The sequence below is a fragment of the Phascolarctos cinereus genome, unplaced genomic scaffold (assembly GCF_003287225.1).
Source record: "Phascolarctos cinereus isolate Bilbo 61053 unplaced genomic scaffold, phaCin_HiC Scaffold_726;HRSCAF=1367, whole genome shotgun sequence".
Taxonomy (NCBI): domain Eukaryota; kingdom Metazoa; phylum Chordata; class Mammalia; order Diprotodontia; family Phascolarctidae; genus Phascolarctos; species Phascolarctos cinereus.
The window spans coordinates 112,093,073-112,104,578 of NW_027556098.1; positions in this window are offsets into that span (position 1 = coordinate 112,093,073).

The window sequence follows — 11,506 nt, forward strand, 5'->3', positions numbered from 1 at the left end:
GTGATTGGATATGCTCCTATGAAATTACTTCAGAGTGCAACCTCTCCCCTGCTGGAACCAGAAGATCTTCTGCTGGACTTTAATGTCTAAAGCGAATTATTTAAAACCTCCCAGGAAGCTTTCAAAGTTTGTTAAGAGAGGTGGTTATCTGTCAGTTAAAGAGTAGCCCTTTCAAGGTGAGACCTCAAAGAAGATACCTTGGCCCAAAGCTTGGCATTCATAGTCATAGAATAGGGTTAGTTCCTTAAAGGACATAATATATGTGAATAATTGGCCACTGGGGTCCCAAGATTCCCTAGGATTCTCCAAGAATTTCCCCTAGAAAGGACGTCTCTCCTGGCCCCAGCTACAGAGGAAAATTGAGTCCACAGATGTGTTGTTGTTGTTTGTTCTTTGTTTTCCAAGAGGATTAATTACATCCCCGGTGATGTCTTGACTAATGTGTAAACTGGATTTAAGTGAAGTAGTCACACAAAGTCATCAGCCTCACTCTCTCTTCCAGAGTCATTGAAGTCCAGTGGCAGGACAAGAGTCAAGAGGACTGCCAATGGCCAGGCATGCAAAGGATGACCTTGGCATCTATTTGTCTTTGACATCTGACCAAGCTCTAAGCACTCCGTAGTGCCTGCTTCAGCCTCCATCATGGCTGTTGGAATGAATTGTTCTCATCTACCCATTCTGTTGGGGAAAGTCTTCACATGCTTGGGATAGACATACCCCTAACTCACCAACAGGTTTGAGGCCTGTCAGTTTAGCCTCAACTTGATTTAGGCCATCTGTGGAGACGGTTTTGTAGGGTGTGGTCATTGTGCATGTTGTAGCCTCTTGGAGCCCCAAATGAGAGTTGGGTCAAGGTGGACATCAAAGATGGATGAGCAATCCTGAAAATGGCTTGGCAAACCCTCACACCACAAGCGCTAGTCCTCCCTGAATACCCACATCTACCACCATGATTTCCTTTTCCTTTTCTTCCTCTTCTTTCTCCTATAGGCTTGAAATCTGCTGTTGTAGGGTACTCACCATGGTTATTAGTAATGATAGTTACTATAGGATGGTTATGTTACATTAAATATTGTAGTTGTTAGGATTTGCTAGGAGTGCAAAAATATTATTTCAACCCAAACAACTTGCTCCCTGGCTAGCTAGACAAGGTGAGTTCTCCTTGTCTTTAAGACTGTCTCAGTTTGAAAACATACACGATAGGCTCTTCCTGCTGCCATCACCCATTGGGGTGGTCAATCTGGCTTCTAGAAATGTACGATGATGTGGGATGAGAAAGCCTTGCCCTGATTCAGAGCATACACAGCTACTCTAGTCCTGGGCCCTCATTGGCCAGTTCTATAATGGATATGTAAGATTAGATTAGGTTGTATTGGACCAATGATTTCATTGGTATAGGGAACTTTCTTCTACCAGTGAAGACTGCAACTGGTAGTTTTAGAGAGTTGTCTAGATGGAGACCTTTTAGGGCATTCTTGAGTGCACCTAACCAGATTAAAATGTAATTGGGAAATATCTAACAAAACAAATAAAAATACAATGAAACATAGATAACATTACATTTTAAGATTAAGTCAATATTCAACAGACAGAAATCCCTATGTATGGATTAGTGACTCCTGTTTCTATTTGGGTTTGACACCAATGCCCTAGGCAGCTTTCTAAGACTTTGGGTTGGAAAGCTGTTTGCCTGTATCAATAGAGAGAATTCCTCAGTGGGAGCTCCTAGTCCCTCAATGAAATCACAGACACAATTGCTATTTTATTATTAACATAAGGTCCCATAAATAAGGCATTCTCTCTCCTTCCCTTAGCTGTATCTAGGTTTGGAGTACTGTTTGGGCTATCATCTATTCAGATACTCATATTTAGCCCAAACCAATGCATCTCCAAGCAAGATAATACCAAAATGACACATTAGTACAGAGCAGAAAGGCATTTAATTAAAACAGAATAGAAAGGTAAATAATAGGGATTGAGTCAGATAATAACCAATAATATTTTTACAGTGCTGAGCAAAGTAACTGGCATATAGTAGGCAGTTCATAAATGTCCGTACTCTCCTTCCTTCCCCTCCCCCACAAATGGCAGCCTTTCCCTACAATTTCAGGGGAGTGCAAATCAGTTTTCCATTACATCGTTTTGAGCCTTCAACACAGAAGGCAAATAACATAATCAAGTAAGGATGATGTTGAAACTTAGAATTCAATGCTGCTCTGCCTACTTACTTCCCATTTAATCTCACTGGGATTTCTTAACCTTTTCTGTGTTATGGACCCCTTGGGCAGTCTGGTGAAGCCTATGGACTCTTTTTCTCAGACTAATGTTTTAAAATGCATAAAATGAAATATATAGAATTGCAAAGGCAGCCAATTATATTGAAATACAGTTGTCAAAATATTTTTTTCTTGTTTGTTTTTGCATTTTTTTTTGGCTAGGCAATGGAGTTAAGTAACTTGCCCAAGGTCACACAGCTAGGAAGTATCAAGTGTCTGAGGCCAGATTTGAACCCAGGTCCTCCTGACTCCAAGGCTGGTGCTCTATCCACTGTACCACCTAGCTGCCCCTTGTCAAAATATTTTTAAAACAAGTTTGTGGACCTCAGGTTAAGAACCCCTGATCTAGAGAGTGCCGATGTCTTGGCCTGGTTGACTCCTAGAGCCTCTACTCCATTCTCATAGGAATTAGAACAGTAAAGTTAACATACTGGCACTTAGGATTCCTTGGTGAAATCTGAGTCACTTGCTCCCTCTCCTTGTGACAGCTATTTCTCTGTTCTCTTCCATGTCCTCTGGCTCCAGGCAATACTACCCAGCTCTTGCAACCCCTGCTTTTTAAACGTCCCATGCTGCAGAGAGCCTTCCCTAGAAGTTTTCACTAGATGATATCACCATAATGTGGAGTAAGACATTGTCTCCTGGGAGGTGATTTCCCAAGAATTTCTCCTAGGAAACAAATTTCTCTTGACCCCAAGCACAGTGGAAAATGGAGACTTCATGGAAATATACATTTATACATCAACTACCAGCACCACCTCCTTCTCTTTCTTTTCCTTCTCTTCCTTCTCTTCTTCCTGCAGTTAAGATTATTGATAAAAGCAAGAGAGACTCAATAGAAAAAAATGGAAATCCTCCTTCGTTATGGACAGTATCCAAATGTTATTGCTCTAAAAGATGTGAGTTGATCCTTTTAAGGTAAATTGCTTGATTTATTTTAATAACCATTTGCAAAAATTTCCCCAGATTATTTAGTATAGTGGTATCTCAGCAGCTTAAGTTACTCCCTTTCAAACTGTCCTACTTTTTGTTCTTCATATGTAACATTGTATCTCCTATCTCCATACCTTTGCATAAGCTGTTCTCATGCAATTCATTTGCAAGTCATGGATCACCTTCCTGAATCTTGGTCCTCTTCAAGAAAAAAGAACAAACAATCTGTAAATAGTAACAGTTGCCAGTTCCATTTGGGCAATGCAACTCCTATCTTCTTCTTTTCCTCCTTCTCTCCTCTCCTCTTCCCTCCTCTCTTTCCCATTTTTTCCCTCATTTCTTACCTAGCCTTAATCACTGAACGGGTATTGCCTCAGACAAACTGAGACCTGGGAAAGACCTTTGCTTAAAAAGGCCAAGGTCTCCCACTGCATCCAGGGCCATCTCTAGTTGTCCTGATCTATATCTTGCCTCTGGACCCAGATGTCTCTAGAGGAGAAAGTGAGTCTAGTGACTTTGCATAGCCCTCCCTCACTTAAATACAATTTACAGGCAAGTCATGACACTATCTTCCTGATACCTTGGTCTTCTTTGACAACGAAGGACAAACAACAAACTACTACTACTACTACTACTACTACTACTACTACTACTACTACTACTGCTACTGCTACTACTACTATTACTACTACTACTACTGCTACTACTACTACTACTATTACTACTGCTACTACTGCTACTGCTGCTGCTGCTGCTGCTACTACTACTACTACTATTACTACTGCTACTGCTGCTGCTGCTGCTACTACTACTACTACTACTACTGCTACTATTACTACTATTATTACTACTGCTACTACTGCTACTGCTGCTGCTACTACTACTACTAGTATACTACTACTACTACTACTACTACTATAGTATTATTTTGACTCATACAACCTGTCTCCTGACTATCCAGACAGGGTAAGTTCTTCTTAGCCTGGGCTTGGGCATTGATTCTGGGGAATGAACGTAGTAAATCAGATCCCAGGTCCTCTGCTTTGGTACATATTGTTCCCACCCCACCAATGGGTTTGGTGAATTGGGTAGGAATACCTTGAAGACTTTAATCAAGAAGGAAATAGTGAAACATTTGACGTGGCAAGCACTCAGCAACTTCACAAAAAATAAAATCGACCCTGTCTTGCCAGATGAGAAATGATGTATTATCCGACTACATCTGCATTAGAGATTGGTACACAGACTTTAGTTATTTGCTCTGTGTCTTGCACGTAGGAATTTAATCATAAATACTTGTTGATTGACTCATGGCAGCCTTTTTGCTCATGCTCATCGTCCATACTGCAAGATGAAATGAGCAGTTGTCCCATGAAATATTTCTTATTGCCATTGTTGTTGACTCAAGTCAAAGCCAACTCTTCCGACTCCTTTATCGGCCTCTCCAAGGAGAACCCATGAGCCATTCTTCTATTTAGCTGTAATTCTTTTATATCTGTTTGTTTAATTTATAGCAAGAATGTCAATATTGCTATGATTCAGTTCTTCTTGTAGAATCAATAATAATAGCTAGTATTTGTGTAACATTTATTATATGCCAGTCACTATGCTAAGTACTTTTTTTTTAAACAGATATCTCATTTGATCCTCTCAGCAACTCTGGGAGACAGTTGTTATTATTGTGCAAATTTTACAATTAAGGAAATTGAAGCAAATGGAGGTTAAGTGATTTGCTCAGGCTCACAAGGCTAGTAAGTGTTTGAGGCCGGATCTGAACTCATATCTTCCTGACTTCAGGCCCAGTGCTCCATCCCCTGTGCCACCTAGTAGTCACTCTCACCACTGGTCAAGAACTTGCCAGCAATTAAATTAATGTTTATAGATGTTCTAAAATCAATGTAATTTTTAGTACCTTCACTTTTCTTTTGCCCCACTCTGCTTCTGCTACTACAAAAGGGAAAAGGATTGAGAACCATTTTGTCTTTTTCCCCTTCTGTTTGATAGTCTTCCATGGCTAAATATTCATCACCAAATAGGCCACATACTGGTGATGTCTCTTAATACTTAGCAATGCTGCCCTTTTGACCAGAGACATGATCCATCGTGAAGAGCATCCTTCTGCTCTTACCAGCTTGGTAGAACTTGCCAGGGCTTTAACAGTGCATTTTCCAAGATTCTGTCCATGCTATTAATAGACATGGGGATAGAATTTTTATAAAGGTTGTTTAGTTCTACTTCGTTAAACTACTTAGCATAATGCATTAAAGATTTTATGTATGATATTGTCCCTTATTTTTCACATATATATTTGATTATTTTTGTTGGTGGTTATTAAGTTTATAATTTTAAAAAATGTGGTCCTAGTCCCATCTAAACCTATTATTGTTTTTAAATCAGTGCATTTAGGGAAAGTCAACTTTGCAAATTATTTGTAGTCATTTACACATTGAATTCAGAAGACTGATTTAAGGCTATTGAATTGTATCAAATAAGGCTGGGGAGAGCTATTATTTTGCATAAATAGGAGTGTGAATTTACATAATTTTGCATTTGGGTACTTTTAAATCTGTATCTACCTATAAATATATAAAACAAGTGTAACCCATGACTCAGAACTATAGCTCTGAGCTCACATGGACTGAATTTACTTCTGAAGTTTTCTCACTAAGTTAGACTTTGGCTCTTCCTTCCCCACAGCTGGGTTTTCTAAGGGAACAACAGAATTTGGTTTGTGCCTAAGAATCCACAACAAAGGGAAAAGGAAATGGGCCCTGGGCTTCCATATAAGCATTCAGGCTATCAAGACCTTGAAAGTAGGAATTTGAATATAGCTTTTTATTTAATGCAACAGAACATACAAAGGCTTTGTAGCTGAGCCCAATAGCATTTAATACAAGTGCTGACCTTTCTCAGGGACCTGTACAGTCCACATAACTCACAGAACCGTCAGAGAAGGAAGTCAGTTGCTTTCCTCTATGCCTTGGCTCTTTTTCTTCTGTGAGACTGTGCAGATTTGAAAGACTCTCTCCAGGGAACCCAGTCTGCCCTAGTTCTCTCATAGCATATCATTCTCACTCTGTGATCCTATTCCTAGTGAGTCTGTGTCTGCTGCCCTGCTGCTTTTAATATCTGTGTGACTTTGGACAAGTCATTTAACTTTTCTTGACATTCAGCTTCTTCATCTATAAAATGAGGAGATTCAACTAGATAGACCGAGGTCCCCTTTAACTCTAAATGTATGATCTTATTAACTTAAAAAGTGCTATATAATATTAAATCATTATTATTGTATATGTTGACCATTTAAATACTTGGAGATAGTAATGATAGTCCTTCTCTAAATCTTTTCTTCTCAAGATGAAATACACCAAGTTTTTTTTTTTAAAGTGACCCTTCTGTGACATGGCTTCAATATCTGTCACCATCTTGCTTACAGTGTTCCAGTTTGCCAGTATGCCTTTTGAAATCTGGCATCCAGAATGAACTCAGTTTGGGAAGAGAGACCTCAACCTTCTGGTGTAGGAAAAAAAGAGGCTCCAATATAGCTAAGAGTGCCTCTAGGGCCAACACCAAATTCTTTGAGAGGTAGTAATGAAAAGGTGCCAGCCTTTGTGAGTCTGGATTTGAACATTTGAACATTGAACACGTGTGTGTGTGTGTGTGTGTGCGTGCGCGCGCGTGTGTGTGTTTAAACAGACACAGAGGTTAAGTAATTTGCCTATGGTCACATAGCTAGTAAGTGACTAATATGGGTTTGAACCTAGGTCTCCCTGACTCCAGGTCAAGTGATACCCAGTACCCCAATGGTGTCAAACTTGAATATAAACTGGGCCATGAAGTCGTACATAAGAATCTCTGCAGGCTCTGTAGACACCACCCTCCTTATATCATTGGTCCTCTTTAAGAACGAAGGACAAACAACAACAACTGACTTAGAAAACCACATATTAACATTATCTATGTTCTACTGTATTTTTTTATTTTGTTAAATATTTCCCAATTATATTTTAATCTGGTTTGAGTTGTACTCTTTGCTTCTGTTAATAACCCACAAAAATGCCAAATGTTGCATCAAAGCAGAGAATGTGGAGTAGGGAATAACATTCCATGTGATGACTAAAACATTCTGTAATACTTTAGTGTGGTAGGCCCAAGTGTGGTAGGTACTCAGAGGCAGCAGAACGCCTCCAGTGACCCCAAAGAGACCTTTGTCACCTTGTTACTAATGTGTGAAGTATTTTTAATGGAGGACAAAACCTTTTACTCTGCCACTAAAGCTAATGTCTAAAATACAGCTACCAATGGTAGAGATCAAGGATGTATACAATGGAAAGAATGCAGTAGCTGGAATTAGAGGATGTGGGTTCAAATCCCCCTTCTATCTACTAGCTGTGTAACTTTGGGCAAGTCTTTTAACCTGTTTCCTTATTTGTAAAATGAGGGAGTTAGACTAGATGACTTCTAACTTCCCTTTCAGCTCTAAATCCATGTTAATATATAACCGATATCAGTGGCTGGGAACTGCTTTTGATGGATTGTAGGGAGCATGGGGGTACTGGACACCTAAAGAAGGGGCACAGAACCGGGAACCATGGAGAGAGTGGGGCACGTAGGAAATAAGGGCTGATCTGATGTAATACAAATGTCATAGGTTTAAAGAGGCACAGGTCAAGGTGACCCTTCCCTGCTCATATGCTTCTGTCCAGATATAGAGTCTAGATCAATAGTCTTCTGGATCCATTTGGACTTTGCCTCTGGATGGGATTTCAAGTGGAAGGTTGGTGCTAGGTGTATCCAGTGTGCACAGATTTTGAATGCCAGAAAATTCCTGCTTTCCACAGCAGGTAACTATTTAATTTGGTGGCAAATCAAATCTCATAATGTTATAATAAAGCCCCAAGATTCTAGTTTATGGTAGGGAAGGAAAATGGGAAGAAAATAAGCATTTATATAGCACCTACCATGAGCTAGGCATTATGCTCAGCACTTTACAAATATTATCTTGTAATGTCCTCATAGCAACCCTATGAAATAGGTACTGTTATTATCCCCATTTCACAGTTGAGGAAACTGAGCAAAAAAGAGGTTAAGTGACTTTCGCAGGGTCACACAGCTAGTAAGTATGAGAGGCAGGATTCAAACTCTGGTGTTCCTGACTCCAGGTCTGGCAAGCCATCCACCAGCCACTTAGCTGCCTATAAAAGACTTTTCTCAGCTCAGCTAGGAAATTGGTTCCAAAACAGTAGCTAAAGTAGATAACAGAAACCAAAGGTAGCCAGTAATCTCCTTTGGAGTCTGCTTACTGGCAGTTCCTGAATCTCAAGTCAGGGTCACGAACGACACTCTAAGCTCATCAGAAAGACTTTCTCTGTCCCAGGGCAGTTGCATGGGTACCCAATATATCTGAGCTGGTAGTTGCTGGGGAAGCTGAGGAGGAATTAAAAAATACGACTGATGGATTTGCAGATTCCCACCCCCCCATTGAAATATCCTCCTCCTCCTCCTCTCTTCCCCTCCCCTTCTTTGTCTTCCCCAGGCTTTTGATCATTGAGGTGGTGACACTGTTGTCTCAATTTGCAAACACTGACATCTTTCCTGTGCCTGCTGATATCAGAATATCAGACTCTGGTGCTCCAGGCAGTCTCATTCTGCCCTTGGAGACATCGACCATCTGCTCCAAGCGCAGCTGAAATAACAGAACCCTGAAGACTCAGCATTCCTTCAGCAATCAGAATCATTGACCTAGACATAGAACCTTTCATGGGCACCTGAGGGGGCAAGTTATTAACTCACTGTTGACCTGTTCCCTTAAAGTAGGCATTGGCCTGATAAAAGTGGAGGGGGAAGGGGGAGGTTAGCAATGGCCCACAAGGGTGGACTTGAAATATCCCTACCTGAGGGAGATGGGAGGTGGCTTGGTTTGGGGCTGTTGAAAGTATTTCGGATACTGAATGTCTTTTTCTCATTTTATGCTGCATTTCTATTTTAAGTAAATTGGTTTCCCCACCACCACCACCATTACAATGTGATATCATGTGATTAATGTGGCAGCTGGTTGTAAGGAAAAGATACAAAAGGGAATGGGGGCTCAGAGTATTAATTCAGGTGACTATAAACTTAAAACCAAGTTCTAGAGATCTGGGTGCTAACAATGGGTGATCACAGAATAAAGCCCAAATTCTTAATGAGACAGGATGTAAAGGAGAGAGTTTCTTTGAACTAATTTAGCCTCGGATTATATTCATTCTAGGATTCACTGCTTTCACCTCACAAAAGAAGCTTTCTTTTCATTACTGTTGATTTATTACATATGGCACAGTTTCCCCATTGAATAGAGTCACCTATTGAGCCATTTGCCATAGATAAGTGGTCGAAGGATATGAGCAAATGATTCTCAAAAAAAAAAAAAGTTGCGCACTGTTAACAGCCATATTGAACAATGCTCTGAATCACTAATAATAAGAGAAATGTGAATCAAAACAACCTTGAGGTTTCACCTCACACTCAGAAAAATAGTAAAGATGACAAAAGATAGGAATAATCAGTGTGAAGAGGTAGTGAAGCCTGGCACAGTAATGCATTGTTGTTGGAGCTGTAAAGTGAAGAAACCATTTGGGAAAACAATCTGAAATTATGCAAATAAATGACTAAATTGTCCATGCACTTTGAATCAGATATTTCATTACTAGGCATGTACCTCAAGGAGGTCATTGACTAAAAGAAAATCTCCACATATACCAAAATATTTGCAGCATATATATGTGTGTGTGTAAGTGTGTATGTACATATGTACATATGTATATATGTATGTATGCATGCATGCATGTAGGTAGGTTGTATTGTGGATAGAGTGCCAGGCCTAGAGTCAAGAAGACTAATCTTTGTGAGTTCAAGGCCTCAGACTCTAGCTGTGTGATCCTGGGCAAGTTAACCCTGTTTGTCTCATTTTCCTCATCTGTAAAATGAGCTGAAGAAGGAAATGACAAACTACTCCAACATCTTTGCCAAGAAAACTCCAAATGGGGTCACAAAGAGTCAGAAACAACTGAAAGGAATGAATGACAACAATTTATAGCAGCAATTTTTGTGGTAGCAAAGAACTACAAACAAAGCAGATGCCCATTGATTGGGAAATGGCAAACAAAACATATAGTGGTATATTAATGTAATAGAATTATGCTATTCTATAAGAAATGACAAAATACAGATGTGTATAGAGAGGCATGAAAAGACTTACATGAACTCAAACAAAGTAAAGTAATGAGAGCCAGGAAACAATATCTACCATGACAGCTACAGTGTAAATGGAAAGAATGACTATTATAAAACGATGAAAAAAAATGAATGTGGCAAAATTGTCATTGTAAATGACAAGCTTGGTCCCAAAGAAGAGATAAGAGAAGACAACTCTCTCCATATGAGATATGAGACGTCCTCAAGTGTGGAACATGGCATGGAATGTCAGGTTTTTTGGTGTTTTTTTTTTAATATATTGAGTAATTTTGCTGAACTTTTTCCTCTTCCTTGTTTTCTTTTTTTTTAAATTATTTTTATGAAGGATAGCTCTCTAGGAGGGGTAAGGAGTGGGGGTACAAGGGCAAATTCAGGCAACATAAAAGCTTAAGATAGGTACAAAAATCTATTTTTAAAAAAATATTTTTAGGCAATTGGGGTTAAGTGACTTGCCCAGGGTCACACAGCTAGTAAGTGTCAAGTGTTTGGTCTGAGGTAGAATTTGAATTCAGGTCCTCCTGACTTCAGGGCTGGTGCTCTATACACTGCGCCACCTAGCTGCCCCCAAAAATCTATTTTTTAAAGAGTCACCTACTGACCTATCGTGCTCATTTGCTGTATTGCTGTTTGAGATAAAAGAAGCATCAGATACAAACATACAACAAATATTGATACAGGGTCAGAGCATTGACTAAGCACTGAGGAAACCCAGTCCTTCCCCTCAAGGAGCTTACAGACAAGCAGGAAGGTAAGACCCTAAAACAGATTGTACCAGTGCACAATATCACAGTGTCAGTGCATTAGATAAAGGCAAATGAAAAGCTATGTGAGATCTTTGGGATTAGGCTGTTAACCTCTGGGGAGATCAGGAAAGCTTTCATGGAAAGAGTGAGTGTTTGAGTCGGTATTTAAGAGATTTTATCTGTTGGATAAAGAAAAGAAGGGAGAGCCTTCTAGCCATCAGGAACTACATGAACAAAGGCACGGAAGAGGGAGAATGCAGATTATGTTCAGGAGGCAAATTTGTTCAGTTTGGCTTCGTTCAGAATCTGCAGAAGAGAAGA